The following is a 19446-nucleotide window of genomic DNA, read 5'->3' as shown; positions in this document are numbered from 1 at the left end:
TATGCCATCTTTTCTGGGATTGTGTAATTTTTTTACTTTTATAATATGAAAAATGTGATTAAATATTTTATATATTAAAAATATAAATAAAATGGTTTTGAGTTGCTTTGACTGGTCCCAGTCATAATCTGCGTTCAGCTATGTAATATACTTGTAGTGAAAACTTTAGCACGAAACTTGCTGCCACAAAAAATTAGTTCATAGTTATTGTGATGGAACATGGCTACACCCAACTTCTGCTACATATTTTTCTCCCACCTGTCGGTGCTTCTGCAAGAGTTGCAAAATGCTGATGCTAACTGGATATTATCACTGACTGTATTCATAGCTGAACTGTGTTCCCCCAGACTACTGTATATCGGAGACATCACAGTGTCGGACAAGAATAATCCAAACTGGTTATTCCATTAGGTTGAGTATGTGTGCCACTGGAGGGAAATATTCCCTCATGTAATGTAAATGACTGTAGTACCTTCCTACTGTAGGTACTGTATCATACACCTATGAAGGCAATAAAATTGTTTTCTGGGCACAAGAGAAACTGGTATGGAGGATCAGTGTTGCCCGGAGTTGAGTCACTGCCTCCAGGGCCTGTTCTTAGTAAACTGCGATGGTATCATGAATAAGGGACTTGTGACTCTCAGGTTAATTATGGCAGTCTTCCCAAATGTGTATTACTTAAATATTGAAAATAACTATACAGGTGGAGACAAATGGTCTGGCTAGAATGAACCAAATGCTTAGATTAGAATCTGATCAGTTTGATTCCTGAAACAAAAACTATACACAAAGGGCCTCTTTACAGGCTGGTTAGTAACAGAGACAACAGGTAGTAGCAGATAAATACACCCCCCCCCCCAATAACAAGAGGCTAAGTATGGATAACACCAGGGTCAGTCTCCACAGAAGAGATCTGTTCACATAAAGGTATGAAATCCCATACCTACACAAGCTTCAAAGCCAGATGAAGGGTTAATCAGCCCCTGGACAGGTAATAGGAGCCCCTGTTACATTCATACAACTGCACCCAGCATAGGAAGGGTTAGGAATTCCTGAGGGAGGGGATAAGGGGTGCCTTTGGCATGTAAGTTGTTTTTTGCAGGCAGATATGTGAATGAGAGTTAATGCTGGGAGTTGTGGACTGGCATGTCCTGCCCATCTAAAGCTAACCTGAGGGGTAATGTGGTAAGGTTCTGATAACGTGACTAATATTAATGGCCTTTCTATATATATAGACTATGAAACCCCTGATTTTACATGTATAACCTGTGTGAAAAATAAAGGTAATACTTTTGCTATTGTGTATTCCTGTGCAATCTTTTGAACTCGGAAGGACCCCAGTCGCGCTGCACTGCTGCATGACCCCGGGATCCTCAGTTATGGATGAAGTAGACATTTATGTAATCATGTGCATGTACTAATCAACCATCTATCGATGTAGCCACACTGCTATGTGGTGCACTGACTTCTAAATATTCACAAAAACATGAAAATTATTTTAAAATCATATGTACTGAATCAATAAATTTAATTCTAAAACTAAATAAACAAATTTTCACTTCTTGTAAAGTGAGTTAAAATTTTTGCACATAAATGCACATCAGTGAGACATTGCATAAAGTATTTTTTTTTTCAAATCAGCCAAAAATCATGAAAGTAATTAAGTCAGTGCAAATAAGTGTAAGATATTAAAGGAGTTTCATGTTTTTTTTGCTGATTTTAAAAAAAAAAGCTATCCAATTGATTTTGATGCACGTACACTGATTTCAAATCTTCCAAATCAGTGCAAGATTATTTTTTGTAGTTTTAGGGCTTTTTTTTGAAATCAGCAAAAAACCATGAAATTGATTTCGATTCACATACACTGATTTCAAATCTTCCAAATCAGTGCAAATCATTGCAAGATTTTTTTAATGAAGTTTTAGGGCTTTTTTTGAAATCAGCAAAAAACCATGAAATTGATTTCGATTCACATACACTGATTTCAAATCTTCCAAATCAGTGCAAATCCGTGCAAATCAGTGCAAATCATTGCAAGATTTTTTTAATGAAGTTTTAGGGCTTTTTTAAAATCAGCAAAAAACCATAAAATTGATTTCGATTCACGTACACTGATTTAAAATCTTCCAAATCAGTAAAAATCAGTGCAAATCAGTGCCAATCATTGCAAGATTTTTTTTTGTCGTTTTAGGGCTTTTTTTGAAATTAGCAAAAAACCATGAAATTGATTTCGATTCACATACACTGATTTCAAATCTTCCAAATCAGTGCAAATTCGTAAAAATCAGTGCAAATCCATGCAAATCAGTGCAAGATTTTTTTTTAGAAGTTTTAGGGATTTTTTTGAAATCAGCAAAAAACCATGAAATTGATTTTGATTCATGTACACTGATTTCAAATCTTTCAAATCTTCCAAATCCGTAAAAATCAGTGCAAATCCGTAAAAATCAGTGCAAATCCATGCAAATCATAGCAAGATTTTTTTAGAAGTTTTAGGGATTTTTTTTTAAATCAATTTCATGTTTTTTTTCTGATTTCAAAAAAATCCCTAAAACTTCTAAAAAAATCTTGCTATGATTTGCACAGATTTTTACGGATTTGCACTGATTTTTACTGATTTGGAAGATTTGAAATCAGTGTACGTGAATCGAAATCAATTTCATGGTTTTTTGCTGATTTCAAAAAAAGCCCCTAAAACTACAAAAAAAATTCTTGCAATGATTTGCACGGATTTGCACTGATTTTTACTGATTTGGAAGATTTGAAATCAGTGTACGTGAATCAAAATCAATTTCATGGTTTTTTGCTGATTTCAAAAAAGCCCTAAAACTACAAAAAAAATTTGCAAAGATTTGCACGGATTTGCACTGATTTTTACTGATTTGGAAGATTTGAAATCAGTGTACGTGAATCAAAATCAATTTCATGGTTTTTTGCTGATTTCAAAAAAGCCCTAAAACTACAAAAAAAATTTGCAAAGATTTGCACGGATTTGCACTGATTTTTACTGATTTGGAAGATTTGAAATCAGTGTACGTGAATCAAAATCAATTTCATGGTTTTTTGCTGATTTCAAAAAAGCCCTAAAACTACAAAAAAAATTTGCAAAGATTTGCACTGATTTGCACTGATTTGCACTGATTTTTAGAGATTTGCACTGATTTTTACTGATTTGGAAGATTTGAAATCAGTGTACGTGAATCGAAATCAATTTCATGTTTTTTTGCTGATTTCAAAAAAAGCCCTAAAACTTCTAAAAAAAATCTTGCTATGATTTGCACTGATTTGCACGGATTTTTTGCACTGATTTGGAAGATTTGAAATCAGTGTATGTGAATCGAAATCAATTTCATGGTTTTTTTCTGATTTCGATTCACATACACTGATTTCAAATCTTCCAAATCAGTGCAAATCCGTGCAAATCAGTGCAAATCAGTAAAAATCAGTGCAAATTTGTAAAAATCAGTGCAAATCCGTGCAAATCAGTGCAATATTTTTGTAATGAAATTTTAGGGCTTTTTTTGAAATCAGCAAACAACCATGAAATTGATTTCGATTCACGTACACTGATTTCAAATCTTCCAAATCAGTAAAAATCAGTGCAAATCCGGAAAAATCAGCGCAAATTAGTGCAAATCAGTGCAAATCATTGCAATAATTTTTTTTGTAGTTTTAGGGGCTTTTTTTGAAATCAGCGAAAAACCATGAAATTGATTTCGATTCACGTACACTGATTTCAAATCTTCCAAATCAGTAAAAATCAGTGCAAATCAGTGCAAATCAGTGCAAATCATTGCAAGATTTTTTTTGTCGTTTTAGGTGCTTTTTTTGAAATCAGCAAAAAACCATGAAATTGATTTCGATTCACGTACACTGATTTCAAATCTTCCAAATCAGTAAAAATCAGTGCAAATCCGTAAAAATCAGCGCAAATTAGTGCAAATTAGTGCAAATCATTGCAATAAATTTTTTTGTAGTTTTAGGGTTTTTTTTGAAATCAGCAAAAAAACATGAAATTGATTTCGATTCACGTACACTGATTTCAAATCTCCTAAATCAGTAAAAATCAGTGCAAATCTGTAAAAATCAGTGCAAATCAGTGCAAATCAGTGCAAATCATTGCGAGATTTTTTTTGTAGTTTTAGGTGCTTTTTTGAAATCAGCAAAAAACCATGAAATTGATTTTGATTCACGTACACTGATTTCAAATCTTCCAAATCAGTAAAAATCAGTGCAAATCCGTAAAAATCAGTGCAAATCAGTGCAAATCAGTGCAAATCATTGCAAGATTTTTTTTGTAGTTTTAGGGGCTTTTTTTGAAATCAGCAAAAAACCATGAAATTGATTTCGATTCACGTACACTGATTTCAAATCTTCCAAATCAGTAAAAATCAGTGCAAATCCGTAAAAATCAGTGCAAATCAGTGCAAATCATTGCAAGATTTTTTTGTAGTTTTAGGGGCTTTTTTTGAAATCAGCAAAAAACCATGAAATTGATTTTGATTCACGTACACTGATTTCAAATCTTCCAAATCAGTAAAAATCAGTGCAAATCAGTGCAAATCATTGCAAGATTTTTTTTTGTAGTTTTAGGGGCTTTTTTTGAAATCAGCCAAAAACCATGAAATTGATTTCGATTCACGTACACTGATTTCAAATCTTCCAAATCAGTAAAAATCAGTACAAATCCGTGCAAATCAGTGCAAGATTTTTTTAATGAAGTTTTAGGGCTTTTTTTGAAATCAGCAAAAAAACATGAAATTGATTTCGATTCATGTACACTGATTTCAAATCTTCCAAATCAGTAAAAATCAGTGCAAATCCGTAAAAATCAGTGCAAATCCATGCAAATCATAGCAAGATTTTTTTTAGAAGTTTTAGGGATTTTTTTTAAATCAATTTCATGGTTTTTTTTCTGATTTCAAAAAAATCCCTAAAACTTCTAAAAAAAATCTTGCTATGATTTGCACTGATTTGCACGGATTTGCACTGATTTTTACTGATTTGGAAGATTTGAAATCAGTGTACGTGAATCGAAATCAATTTCATGGTTTTTTGCTGATTTCAAAAAAAGCCCTAAAACTTCATTAAAAAAATCTTGCACTGATTTGCACGGATTTGCACTGATTTTTACGGATTTGCACTGATTTGGAAGATTTGAAATCAGTGTACGTGAATCGAAATCAAATTCATGGTTTTTTGCTGATTTCAAAAAAGCCCTAAAACTACAAAAAAAATCTTGCACTGATTTGCACTGATTTTTACAGATTTGCACTGATTTTTACTGATTTGGAAGATTTGAAATCAGTGTACGTGAATCGAAATCAATTTCATGTTTTTTTGCTGATTTCAAAAAAAGCCCTAAAACTTCTAAAAAAAAATCTTGCTATGATTTGCACTGATTTGCACTGATTTGGAAGATTTGAAATCAGTGTTTGTGAATCGAAATCAATTTCATGGTTTTTTTCTGATTTCGATTCACATACACTGATTTCAAATCTTCCAAATCAGTGCAAATCCGTGCAAATCATAGCAAGATTTTTTTTAGAAGTTTTAGGGCTTTTTTTGAAATCAGCAAAAAAACATGAAATTGATTTCGATTCACGTACACTGAGTGCAAATCTGTAAAAATCAGTGCAAATCAGTGCAAATCATTGCAAGATTTTTTTTGTAGTTTTAGGGCTTTTTTGAAATCAGCAAAAAACAATGAAATTGATTTCGATTCACGTACACTGATTTCAAATCTTCCAAATCAGTGCAAATCCGTAAAAATCAGTGCGAATCCGTGCAAATCAGTGCAAATTTTTTTTTTAGAAGTTTTAGGGATTTTTCTTGAAATCAGCAAAAAACCATGAAATTGATTTCGATTCATGTACACTGATTTCAAATCTTCCAAATCAGTAATAATCAGTGCAAATCCGTAAAAATCAGTGCAAGAAATTTTTTTGTAGTTTTATTGGCTTTTTTTAAATCAGCAAAAAACCATGAAATTGATTTCGATTCACGTACACTGATTTCAAAAAAGCCCTAAAACTATAAATAAAATCTTGCACTGATTTGCACCGATTTGGAAGATTTGAAATCAGTGTACATGAATCAATATCAATTTCATGGGTTTTTGCTGATTTAAAAAAAAAACTAAAAAAAAAAATCTTGCAATGATTTACACTGATTTGCACGGATTTGCACTGATTTTTATGGATTTGGAAGATTTGAAATCAGTGTACGTGAATCGAAATCAATTTCATGGTTTTTTGCTGATTTCAAAAAAAGCCCTGAAACTTAAAAAAAAATATCTTGCAATGATTTGCACTGATTTTTTTCGGATTTGCACTGATTTTTTTTACTGATTTGAAAGATTTGAAATCAGCAAAATAAACAAGAAATTGATTTCGATTCACGTACACCGATTTCAAAAAAAGCTATAAAACTTCAAAAAAAAAAAATCTCGCAATGATTTGCACTGATTTTTATGGATTTGCACTGATTTGGAAGATTTGAAATCAGTGTACGTGAATCGAAATTAATTTCATGGTTTTTTGCTGATTTAAAAAAAAGCTATAAAACAAAAGAAAATCTCACAATGATTTGCACTGATTTTTACGGATTTGCACTGATTTTTATTGCTTTGGAAGATTTGAAATCAGTGTACGTGAATCGAAATCAATTTCATGTTAATTTCAAAAAAAGCTCTAAAACTTCAAAAAAAATCTTGCAATGATTTTTACGGATTTGCACTATTTTTTATTGACTTGGAAGATCTGAAATCAGTGCTCATGAAGCGAATAAAATTTCATGGTTTTCTGCTTATTTAAAAATTAAACTCTAAAAACAGTGTGAAACATTTGAGGAGTTTTCTAAAGATTTGAAAACAGTGCATCTGAATCAATATAATTTTCATGGTTTTCTGCTGATTTGAAATAAGCTAGCAAACTCCTCATTTGTCTCACACAGTGCCAATGATTTGAAATCATTGCACATAAATTAAAATCACTTTCATAGTTTTAAGCTGCTTGGGGGGGGAGCTATAATCTCCTGAAACATCCAACATTGATTTTAAATTATTGCATGTGAATTTAATTACATGGTTTGGGGCTGATGTGAAACATTTTAGAAGGTTTGTAGTTGTTTTTCAAATTGATTTTGATTCAATTGCACTGATTTCAAATCACCATCAAGGTTTTGATATCATGCTTATTGTGTAAATGGTTTCACTTTTGTAAAATTATTTGAGTCCAGAGCAACATAACAGATGAAACTATACTAATTAAATATTCACATGAATTTTTATTTTTACCCTTACATTGTAGCAGACTCAATTTCTGTTGCAGCATGTTGAAGTTTTACAGATACAGCTGGATATAGATAGTTCTAGACTCTTTTCTGGAAACATATCAATTCTACTAATCGTAGAATTGTGAAATAGGTTCATACAGATTGTTAATTTTATTTGTAATGGTAAAGTATAACATAATTTAAATGATCAGATGTTAAGGTTTCCCTGAAGATGTGACTGATTCTGACTAGTCATGATAATTCTGTCACAATTGTAACTCATTAAACTTGTAACAGTCCCAAAACATTATCGTATGAATAATGTTACAAAACAATGTTTAATCAGCTTTATTTTTATAATCTATATTTCATGGTTGTTTATTCATTTTGTTGAAATAAAAAGTTGTTACAGCAGAAAGTAATATTTCACATACAAAAACAGTTAAATATTACATGGTGCCAAGAGAAGACTTATAGTATGATTAACAAAAATAGTAAATAGATTTAAAAAGCAATAGACTGATTTGGTTACAGAAGTACTAACATTTAATGACCATCTTATTGAGGTTTTAACTTGTCTTGTTTACCGATTTTACAAACAAAATCATGCAGAGAATGAGCATAATTATCAAATATAGGAGTAGGGCTTTGTTTCACAAAGTTAATTTTGATATTTGGACTTTTACATTGATTGCACCAAGATTTTACAAACACTTTAAAATATTAAGTGTGTGAAAATATTTATATACTTAAGAGAACTAAAATCAAAAATTTTTTACAAACCAGATAAATATTACAAATTACTCCTTCTCATCCTGTTATCTTTGCCCCCTTGTCATGCCATTTACTCAATAAACATGATTTTGAATTTATTATTACATAGTATTTTCACAACCATGCCAAGGAATTTGGTTGAACTTTTTTTTTTTTTTCGGGGGGGGGGGGTACTAGTCCAACTCTTATGGTACTCTTTTTCCATTAAGAGGCCAGAACTGAAAAGAAAACAATTCAGAAATTCTTTAAGAATAAAGAGTTCAATACATTTTGAATGAATTTATGAATCAAGTACTAGTTCTCATGTAGAAAAATAAGGGCCTGCAAACATACCATAATGTAACCATAGGATACAGCTTGTTAAAAAAATGGTGAAATATTTTCTTTACAAAAAATAATGGTTTAGCATGGTAATAACTTTCATTCTTATCAGCAACGAGATCTTCTGCCTCAATTCTTGATTGCAGTTTTTCTACATGTAGGTGGTGGCCTGAAAACTTTTTACAAGTGTAAAGCTGGGTACATGTACAGATTGGCAAAAACCAGCAGCATTTCTGCCCTCCCTCAGCTCATTTTAGGACTCCAGTGACCTGTGTTTGACCATTCACATGTAAACCCCTGTAAAAAAAAAAATCAATTCTGAACAATTTTTGTTTAGAAACATATGCTTCACATTATCTATTAGTGTCAAAGACAGTATTACTTTTATTAAGTAGATTCTCTATCATATGGCCTGATTTTGAAAAAAAGTTAACGAAATACCCAAGCAGGGACACAGATTCATTTGGACATATAAAGTTCAGGGGGTTCTTAATATAACTTTCTTTAATATCTAGATAGGTCGATGTTGATGCTATATATTGCAAGTTAATAAATCTGTAAATGTAGTTATGATAAAAAAAAAACCTCTTAAAATGTGAGCAATATTCCTCTGTAGCAGAAATAAGCTGTATACCCAGGAAGAGCCTAGGTTAATGTTTCAATGCATCTTACATTATCGGTACAATCTTGACATGAGGCAATGTTTAAAGATGAAAGCTCCAATCAATAGTACAATATAGGTGTAGTACAATATCCCAACACCATGCAGTTTGCTAGTTTCCTATACTTTGGAGGTCCTGGACAGCTTACTCCAACAGCAGAGTTGACAGTTTTTGGATGCTCCTTTACATACTTGCATGTTCATTTAGGTAACTGGTGAGCATTTATAATATCTCCTTCACTCCTGAAGCATAGTCCTAGGAGTCTGGTCAATCACAGCCTTTGATCCCATGTTTTGACATCCATACTGTAAAGAAAGGAGAGAAAAAAAAATTATCCTAAGAAACCATTTACATCAAACCAAACCTCTGCGTGACCTTGTCAATGCCCAATGCTACATATCCCAGCAACAGTTTGGCTCTCCAGCTGGCCTAATATATATATATTTGCTATTTGGCTCAAACATCCCAGCTTAACACTCTACACCAGGCCTGGCCAAACTTTGGTTCTCCAGATGTCAAACTACAAATCCCATCATGTTCTGCAATATGGGATTGCAAAACATGCAATCTGTGGCAAGGCATGCTGGGATTTGTAGTTTCACAATATCTGTAGAGCCATAGGTTGGCCTGTCCTGCTCTGGCCCCTCCTTTTTAGAGGAGATGGTATAATGATGCCCCACAGGCATCATCATTGCATTCTGCTATGCAGCTTACACAGCCCATGATACTGGGAAGGATGCTGGTTGACTGCCTTGTACTCTGATGGGGGGGGGGGATCCTGACTGATGGGCTATTCTTCCACAATCCCCAGAATAGAACCTGTGGTGAGCAAAGTGAGCCTGCAAGTTGCTTCTTTGCACTCACCCTCCTGTTGGGGCACTGGCAGTCAGGACTCCTATGTTGGTATACTGACTGTTGGGTAGTCATACTGGAAGGCCTAAGGCATGAGCAACTTTACCTGCATGAGCAATCATGTTACCAAAACAGAAACTTGCCCAAATGCCATCTTTGGAGTGTAAAGGCTACCATAGGATGTAGTGGGAATTTGCAATATAAGTCTCATTTTCATTAGACAGAATGATTCTTAATCTGCATGCATACAGGAAGTGTGGAGATATCGCGTGACTGAAAAAACCCTGCATATCCTGTTGACTTAAAATATAAGTAATTTCTTAACAAAAATGAAAAAAAAAGACTGCATAAAAGGAGATTGAGAAGGGAAAAAAAAGTGCATTCTGTGAGAAGTGGAGTAGGCATATGAGGGGAGGCGTTATCTCTAGGTCTCCAAAACACTGCCAGATTGTAAACACCCAGTTTCAGACACTGAAAACAGCATCCAAATTAAGTCTCTCACCCCTAATTCACATAATTGAAATTAGTCCACTGTAAAGTGTGCCTGGTGCAGTGATAATTACCTAATATGATTGAGCCCATAGGCTTTTGTAGAGAGATAGAGTGTGTTCGAAGCAAGACTGGATAGTAAGTCTCAAATGTGGAGAAACCTCAACAAAGTCTTGAGTAAAATGTGCGCACCACCTGCTGCTAAGGAGAAGATTGTGAATAACCAAGGCAGGGGTGAAATTGAAAAACAGGCTTTTCAAGCAAGGCAAATTTAAAAGCAAGGTAGTCCCAGAGAGATAAGGGAAGTGAACCACGATAATGGAAATGCTGTAGATGTGATTTTCCTATATTTCGCTAAAGCATTTGATACTGTCCCACACAAGAGATTGATTAATAGAATGGAGAACCTAGGATTGGGTGAAAATATCTGCAGATGGGTAGGGAATTGGCTATGTAATAGAGAACAAAGAGTGGTTGTGAATGGTGCCATATCAGATATGATACTGGTACTAAGTGGAGTGCCCCAGGGTTTGGTTTTGGGGCCCATTTTGTTTAACATTTTTATTAACGATATTGGGATAGGGTTACTCAGCAATGTATCCATCTTTGCAGACGATACAAAACTTAGCAAAGTCATCAAATCATCAGAAGATGTCACCATGCTTCAAAATGATCTTGAAATTCTAGATGAGTGGGCAAAAAAATGGAAGATGAGGTTCAATGTAGATAAATGTAAGGTTATGCACCTTGGGAGACACAACCAGTGTGCAAGTTACAACAACCAGTGTGCAAGTTACAACCTTAGCGGAGAGGAACTGGGTAATTCCATACTTGAAAAGGATCTAGGAGTCCAAATAGACAGCAAACTAGGATGTAGTGCCCATTGTAATGTAGCTATAAAAAAGGCCAACAAAATTCTGGCATGTATTAAGAGGGGAATGGAAACTAGGGACTCAAGGGTAATTATGCCACTATATAAAGCATTGGTGAGACCTCACCTAGAGTACGGAGTACAGTTCTGGGCCCCACACAATAAAAAGGACATCATAGAATTAGAAAAAGTCCAAAGGTGAGCAACAAAGCTTATTAGGGGAATGGAGAATTTAAGCTACGGGGAGAGATTAAGCAATTTGGGACTATTTACATTAGAAAAGAGCCGTTTAAGGGGGGACATGCTCAACATGTACAAGTATATCAAGGGCCAATATAAGGAACTGTCACACACCCTCTTTTCTACTAGAAAGGAATCTAGGACGTGAGGGCATGAGTATAGATTAGAAGAAAAAAATATTTCATTCAGCTAGTAGAAAGAATTTCTTTACGGTCAGAACAGAGAAACTCTGGAACTCTCTTCCCAGAGAGGTGGTAACGGCTGGCTCATTAAATGCGTTCAAGGCAAAGTTGGACAAACATTTACTGGAGAAAAACATCCATGGGTACAAATAAGAAATATAATTTGTCTGTAAAAAACCAGAACCTACCAAATCAGCAATGGATATCTATACCAGGTTGAACTAGATGGACGCAAGTCTTTTTTCAGACTATGTAACTATGTAACTATGTAACTATGTAACTATGTAACTATGTAACTATGTAACTATGTAACTATGTAACTATGTAACTATGTAACTATGTAACTATGTAACTATGTAACTATGTAACTATGTAACTATGTAACTATGTAACTATGTAACTATGTAACTATGTAACTATGTAACTATGTAACTATGTAACTATGTAACTATGTAACTATGTAACTATGTAACTATGTAACTATGTAACTATGTAACTATGTAACTATGTAACTATGTAACTATGTAACTATGTAACTATGTAACTATGTAACTATGTAACTATGTAACTATGTAACTATGTAACTATGTAACTATGTAACTATGTAACTATGTAACTATGTAACTATGTAACTATGTAACTATGTAACTATGTAACTATGTAACTATGTAACTATGTAACTATGTAACTATGTAACTATGTAACTATGTAACTATGTAACTATGTAACTATGTAACTATGTAACTATGTAACTATGTAACTATGTAACTATGTAACTATGTAACTATGTAACTATGTAACTATGTAACTATGTAACTATGTAACTATGTAACTATGTAACTATGTAACTATGTAACTATGTAACTATGTAACTATGTAACTATGTAACTATGTAACTATGTAACTATGTAACTATGTAACTATGTAACTATGTAACTATGTAACTATGTAACTATGTAACTATGTAACTATGTAACTATGTAACTATGTAACTATGTAACTATGTAACTATGTAACTATGTAACTATGTAACTATGTAACTATGTAACTATGTAACTATGTAACTATGTAACTATGTAACTATGTAACTATGTAACTATGTAACTATGTAACTATGTAACTATGTAACTATGTAACTATGTAACTATGTAACTATGTAACTATGTAACTATGTAACTATGTAACTATGTAACTATGTAACTATGTAACTATGTAACTATGTAACTATGTAACTATGTAACTATGTAACTATGTAACTATGTAACTATGTAACTATGTAACTATGTAACTATGTAACTATGTAACTATGTAACTATGTAACTATGTAACTATGTAACTATGTAACTATGTAACTATGTAACTATGTAACTATGTAACTATGTAACTATGTAACTATGTAACTATGTAACTATGTAACTATGTAACTATGTAACTATGTAACTATGTAACTATGTAACTATGTAACTATGTAACTATGTAACTATGTAACTATGTAACTATGTAACTATGTAACTATGTAACTATGTAACTATGTAACTATGTAACTATGTAACTATGTAACTATGTAACTATGTAACTATGTAACTATGTAACTATGTAACTATGTAACTATGTAACTATGTAACTATGTAACTATGTAACTATGTAACTATGTAACTATGTAACTATGTAACTATGTAACTATGTAACTATGTAACTATGTAACTATGTAACTATGTAACTATGTAACTATGTAACTATGTAACTATGTAACTATGTAACTATGTAACTATGTAACTATGTAACTATGTAACTATGTAACTATGTAACTATGTAACTATGTAACTATGTAACTATGTAACTATGTAACTATGTAACTATGTAACTATGTAACTATGTAACTATGTAACTATGTAACTATGTAACTATGTAACTATGTAACTATGTAACTATGTAACTATGTAACTATGTAACTATGTAACTATGTAACTATGTAACTATGTAACTATGTAACTATGTAACTATGTAACTATGTAACTATGTAACTATGTAACTATGTAACTATGTAACTATGTAACTATGTAACTATGTAACTATGTAACTATGTAACTATGTAACTATGTAACTATGTAACTATGTAACTATGTAACTATGTAACTATGTAACTATGTAACTATGTAACTATGTAACTATGTAACCATGTAACCATGTAACCATGTAACCATGTAACCATGTAACCATGTAACCATGTAACCATGTAACCATGTAACCATGTAACCATGTAACCATGTAACCATGTAACCATGTAACCATGTAACCATGTAACCATGTAACCATGTAACCATGTAACCATGTAACCATGTAACCATGTAACCATGTAACCATGTAACCATGTAACCATGTAACCATGTAACCATGTAACCATGTAACCATGTAACCATGTAACCATGTAACCATGTAACCATGTAACCATGTAACCATGTAACCTCTAAATATATGAAAATCAGCCTACATTTTAAATGCAGCCACGGAATGTCTGCAGGAGTCCGTCTTTTTCAGAATGCATTTTTATGGTCAACCAAGTATTTGGTGCCTTCATTAGCCAGCAGCGTAGGAGAAAATTCTAGGAACAGGATTCCAAATATATGGTCAACCAAGTATTTGGTGCCTTCATTAGCCAGCAGCGTAGGAGAAAATTCTAGGAACAGGATTCCAAATAAAGACACAAAAAAGGGGTTACTAGAACTGACACGAATGTGACAGTTTACATTTCTCAATGATTTTAAACAGTAGTATAATTTGTCTAATTTCTTCATGTGGTGTTATAATGATATGTTAGAGGAAGTTCAACACCTAGGAGGAATTTGCCTTCACACCCACTGAGGAGTATAAATGGCCATTAGACCCCATCTCAAATATCTTAAACTATTTTTCTGCTGCAAAGGGTTAAAAAGGAACAGTATAATCATATTAGCAAATCCGCCAGTTATAAAGTCTAAATGCCTAAGAGACCTTTGTATATTTGTATATAGATTCAAGGATTGTCACAAAGTGTTACAACATCGCAGCCACTGGGTTGACGATTTCTAGATAGACAGTCACGTTGTTGACCACATCTATTTAGATGCATAAAAGTGGTTGTCAACATCTAGAGCGACAGTAACAGTAGTTAAATGCAAAAAGGACAATGAGAAGGTAGACACTATGTTTTCATATTTTTTTAACCAACTTCATAATTTACCATCCCAGTGGACATTTGAGTATGCGAGTGAAGCAAATACTTGGACAATGTCCATGCTGACATACAAATAAAAAGTGAACTTGTATTGACCTTGATGCTAACATTTTGCTCAAGTTGATCTTGTGATTGTTGATCTAGATCAGTGGTGTCAAACTCTTGGCCCACCAGCTGTGGTGGAACTATGCATCCAAGTATGGCCAAATAGCAAAACTGTAGCAGGGATGCTGCTGGGATGTGCAGTTCAAAAAGCTGGAGGACAAAAGGTTCCCCATTCCTGCGCTAGTGGATGGTGGGGCATGAAGTCTAAAAGCCGACATTTCATATTTTGAGCCATCAACTTTACCAGTTGTTGACCTAATGTTTGTCGACATGCTAATAAGGGTCATCCTAATAAATGTTTTTTGGGATGAACCCTCCAGGTTCCATTAGGTATGGAACTGAAGTGTACCACAGCTCCTACAGAACTTGGAGTTTCTAGACTATCCCTCAGAAAAGTTTGTGCTATTAGTTTTTTCATTTGGAATGTTGCATAGTCAATCAAATGTTCATAAAAACAAAATACACATTTAATTTTCATAACACATCAGTGCTTAAAAATAATTGATGTCTGTTTTATTATGTACAGGTTGAGTATCCTGTATCCGGACATCCCTTATCCGAATTATTCCAAAAACCGTGGTTTTTGGAATCATTTGAATTTTTTTTTTTAACCCCCCTAACCCTCTTTTCATACTTACCAAGTCCCCGGGCGTACACAGCAGGGCTCCGGAATCTTCTCCAGCGGTCCCAGGAATGCATTGCGCGAGTGTGCGCGCGCGCGCCGGTGACGTCACCAGTGTGCGTGCACACTCGCGCAATGCATTCCTGGGACCGCTGGAGACCCAGAGAAGATGCCGGAGGCCTGCTGTGGACGCCGAGGGACCACCGGACACCATCAGGTAAGTATGCTTTAAAAAAATATTCCAAAAACCGAAAAATTCCCCTATCCGGAATGCTCCTGGCCCGAGCATTTCGGATAGGGGATACTCAACCTGTAATATATTTTTTGTTGTAACACTGATCAGTATAATATATTTTATATAACTTTCTTGTTTAGGGCAGATTAGCTTTAAAAATATTATTTGTATTGAATAGTTGCATAGGCACATGCATGTATTTAATTATTGGTTCCTTCTGAACTTAGTAGCAATATACTTTCCAGTTCTTTCTCTGGACTTCTATTTAATGAAGGGGTTAATTGAAAAAGCAATTAGGTATAGTCAGTATATAACAGTGTATAAGATTATTCCACATAATGAGGGAAGAGTAAAGTTTCTATATAAATCAAACTTACTGTAACTGTTCAATTAAGCCTTTCAGGTCCAACATCTAGTCAGGCTCAACAGCCCTAGCAGCAGATCCAATTGTGAGCCACTTTCTAAACCAGTGGTTCTCAGCCTCAGTCCTCAAGGATCCCCAACAGCGCACATTTTCCAGGTCTCCACATTAAACGTGAAATTAGCTCCACGTGTGATCTTTGAAAATGTGCCAGTAACTAACGAGTGCACCTGTTCACCTGCCAGTTGACCTGGAACACACTGTTGGGGGTCCTTGAGGACCGAGGTTGAGAACCACTGCTCTAAACAAGCAAAAACTGACCACTATATACACACAGCAAGTTTAATGAGCTATAAAAGGGCAGAAAACCAATAAAAATATGAAATATAATAAATATATTTTGAGAATTATTCATGACCAGTGATCACCCTCTCCCAGGATAATATTAATCCATCGAGTGCAAACATGTGAGTGAAGCTGGCATTTTCAGCAAATATTTTGCAAGACTCAGATTTGTTATATAAATTAAGACAAAAAAAGTGGCACATTAGAAAACTATATTTCCTATATAAAAAGGTAAACATTACAGGTCTTAAGTGAATAAAAAGATTTGCTTGGCAATACTCACCTATTTTGACAAAGTCACTTGGCACTCAAAGGTTAAAGGTGCAGCATATATTAGCAAATCCCCTTTTAAACAGATAATCAGAAGTATGCCGTTATAGATGCAGCTCAGATCTCCTTTGAAATAAACTCAGTAACAATAGCACAATCGTGGCAGCAGTTTACATAAACCTTTGGACATAGTCTCACAATTTAAAAAGCAGCTCAGGTACAGGTACTAGTTAGCATTACTGCCTCACATTATGGTCAGAAGTTAAATTGCCACCATGGCCTGACTGGAGTTTGGCTCTTTTAAGCTACCCTGGTTTCCTCCCACAAACCCCCCCCCCAAAAAAAAAAAAAAAAATATGTTTAATTGGTTTTTAAGTATAGCAGTTAACCTATATAGAGCACTTCCCCTTGAGGATAGTATTTTATATACACATGCAGAGGCGTACCTACAGTAGATATTATTAGGCCCCATAGCAAAAGTTTTAAGGGCCCCCTATCTAGCAACTGATTATGATGAAAGTAACACATTAGAGACAGCAAAGATGGACCCCATGGCATAACTACCATAGGTGCAAGGGATGCAGCTGCTCTTAGATACATGTAGAAATAACAGCAAACATGAGCCCTTCCATGTGGGACAAAACGCGCTCTATCTTGACTTTTTCCTTAACAGTCACCTGTACTGAACTAATTAAGAAAGCATTTTCTCAGGTGATTGCAGTCAGTTTATGAAGGAAACAGGTAGCATTTTGTCTCTACTTAAACAGGAGTTTTACTTTAATTTTGCCCCTGACCAGTAGTCAGGCCTAAGATATTAGACAGCCCAAAAAAAAAAAAAAAAAACACACCACAGCATCAGAAGTGTACAGATCCTCCTAGTTGTTACTATCTTTAGATAATGCAGTCACTATAGCATACCTCCCAACATGACCCTCTCCAGGAGGGACACATTGCTCTGCTCCTGCACTTTCCTCTTAATATGATTATCACCACCTGTGTTGAAGCACCTTTCTTATCAATTAACCTGTTCAACACAGATGGTGGTAATCATACATTAAGCAGAATGTCCAGGAGCAGGACATGCTCTAAAACCTAATTAGCAATAGCACCCAGGACTCCTTTGCTGAAGGAAACCTACCTGCACTGGGTCTACAACATACTCTAATGGATATAGAAACCTGTAGCCAGCACTGTGGTAGGTTGAGAAGACCCACTACTCTCAAAATAAAAGAACATAAAACAAAGACCAGGAAAAAAAAAGAACATACCAAAACTATAGGCAGATCAAAGTTCTTAACAGAACATCCAGACCCCCTCCACAAACATACTACATAGTCTAACCTTCATCAGCAACCTCCAGAATCAGTATGAAGTATTCGTGTGTCTGCAGTCCTATTTATTCAAAATTCAGGCTTTGCACATGCTCAGAACAATGCTCTCCAGGCCTCCCTTTCATTTTCTTATATGCAGCAGCCATTTTATGAAAAACTCATTGTGATCCTATAAAATGGCCGCCGCACAAGCTCAGAAAAGGTGGAACACAAACAGGTCCTGGAACACATAAAATGGCTGCTGCACATGGTAAATATAAGAAAATGAAAATGAGGCCTGGAGAGCACTGTTCTGAGCATGTGCAAAGCCAGATTTTTGCATAAATAGGACTGCAGGCACACTCTCTCTCCTTACTGACTGGAGAAGTTGCTGATGAAGCGTGGAGGCAAGGAAATGAAAAGCACCACCTTACTGCTGGATTTTTATTCACAAACCGCATGAGTGACTGCATGAGATGGTAACTTTTTAGCCATATATCCTGAACATTATATAGTTCTATTGGGAGGATACATCTGTTTAAGATCATATGTTCCCAATACCAGGGATGTGGCTTAACTGATTTTATGTTTCTAGCAGAGCCTTCTTTTGAAGTTGATTGCAGTCACCTGTAGCAAAATACCTTCCTTTTGCTTCATTCAGCACAGACGATGCCAGTTATAGTCTAAGAGCGAAGTCCAGGTAGAGCGCATTGTGTTGCTCATGAAATATGGCTTACCGTATGTTGGCAGGTATAAATCAATGTGATTGCCACATACAGTATATGTATAAACTACTGATGGCCTGTCCCCAAGCTATATGCTTGCTAATTTCTACGCTTTTCTGTAGCTATTGCTGGATGCTTGTGTTAAAGGAGATCTGAATAAATCTGTATACCAATCTGAACTGCGGTACTGTTTATTCCAGCACCCACCATCTTTGAAAATCCATGCAGTTCCTCTTCCCTGCCTGGGGTGTCGCTGTCTGCTGTGGTGCTTCTAGCACAGTGGGGTCTGTATATCAGCACTGATATGTAAACCAGACCATGTGTCCCAATTATTTCATAGTCTTCTGACCCTTAAAGGATGTTCTGAATTGCTGCTAATCTACATTACCAACAGCTGTTTGATATATCTATTTCTAGAGCATATGTATTTCTAGAGCAGGGCCCCTACTTTTAAAATCAGTCAGAAGACTGTTAGCAGCACTTTGGGGGGCAGGTCCTGATGTAGACGTCATCAAGCCTGCCCCCCAGTACTGCAGATAGCACAAATTGCGGGTCTTCATGGAGGGGGCATCCAGGAGGGTATGCCGGGAAGG

At 34.8% G+C, this 19446-nt stretch overlaps 1 long non-coding RNA gene across 3 annotated transcripts; it reads right to left on the bottom strand.

Moving 5' to 3' along the window:
- Positions 1–7261: 7261 nt before the first annotated feature.
- On the bottom strand, positions 7262–18245 carry LOC146007750 (uncharacterized). Of its 3 annotated transcripts, XR_014444397.1 has the most exons (6): positions 18160–18245; positions 16832–16893; positions 14158–14343; positions 10448–10571; positions 9224–9337; positions 7262–8667 (listed from the first exon to the last, which is right to left on the bottom strand). It is a non-coding gene; the product is annotated as an uncharacterized LOC146007750 (long non-coding RNA). The 3 variants fall into 3 exon arrangements; XR_014444395.1 differs by lacking the exon at positions 10448–10571; XR_014444396.1 differs by lacking the exons at positions 10448–10571; positions 18160–18245 and adding an exon at positions 18087–18108.
- Between the last annotated feature and the right edge of the window lie 1201 nt (positions 18246–19446).

Source organism: Crinia signifera, chromosome 6 (assembly GCF_055691185.1).
Source record: "Crinia signifera chromosome 6, ASM5569118v1, whole genome shotgun sequence".
NCBI lineage: Eukaryota > Metazoa > Chordata > Amphibia > Anura > Myobatrachidae > Crinia > Crinia signifera.
Note: the sequence above shows the minus strand (reverse complement) of the source record. Positions and strands in the feature narration are given on the sequence as shown.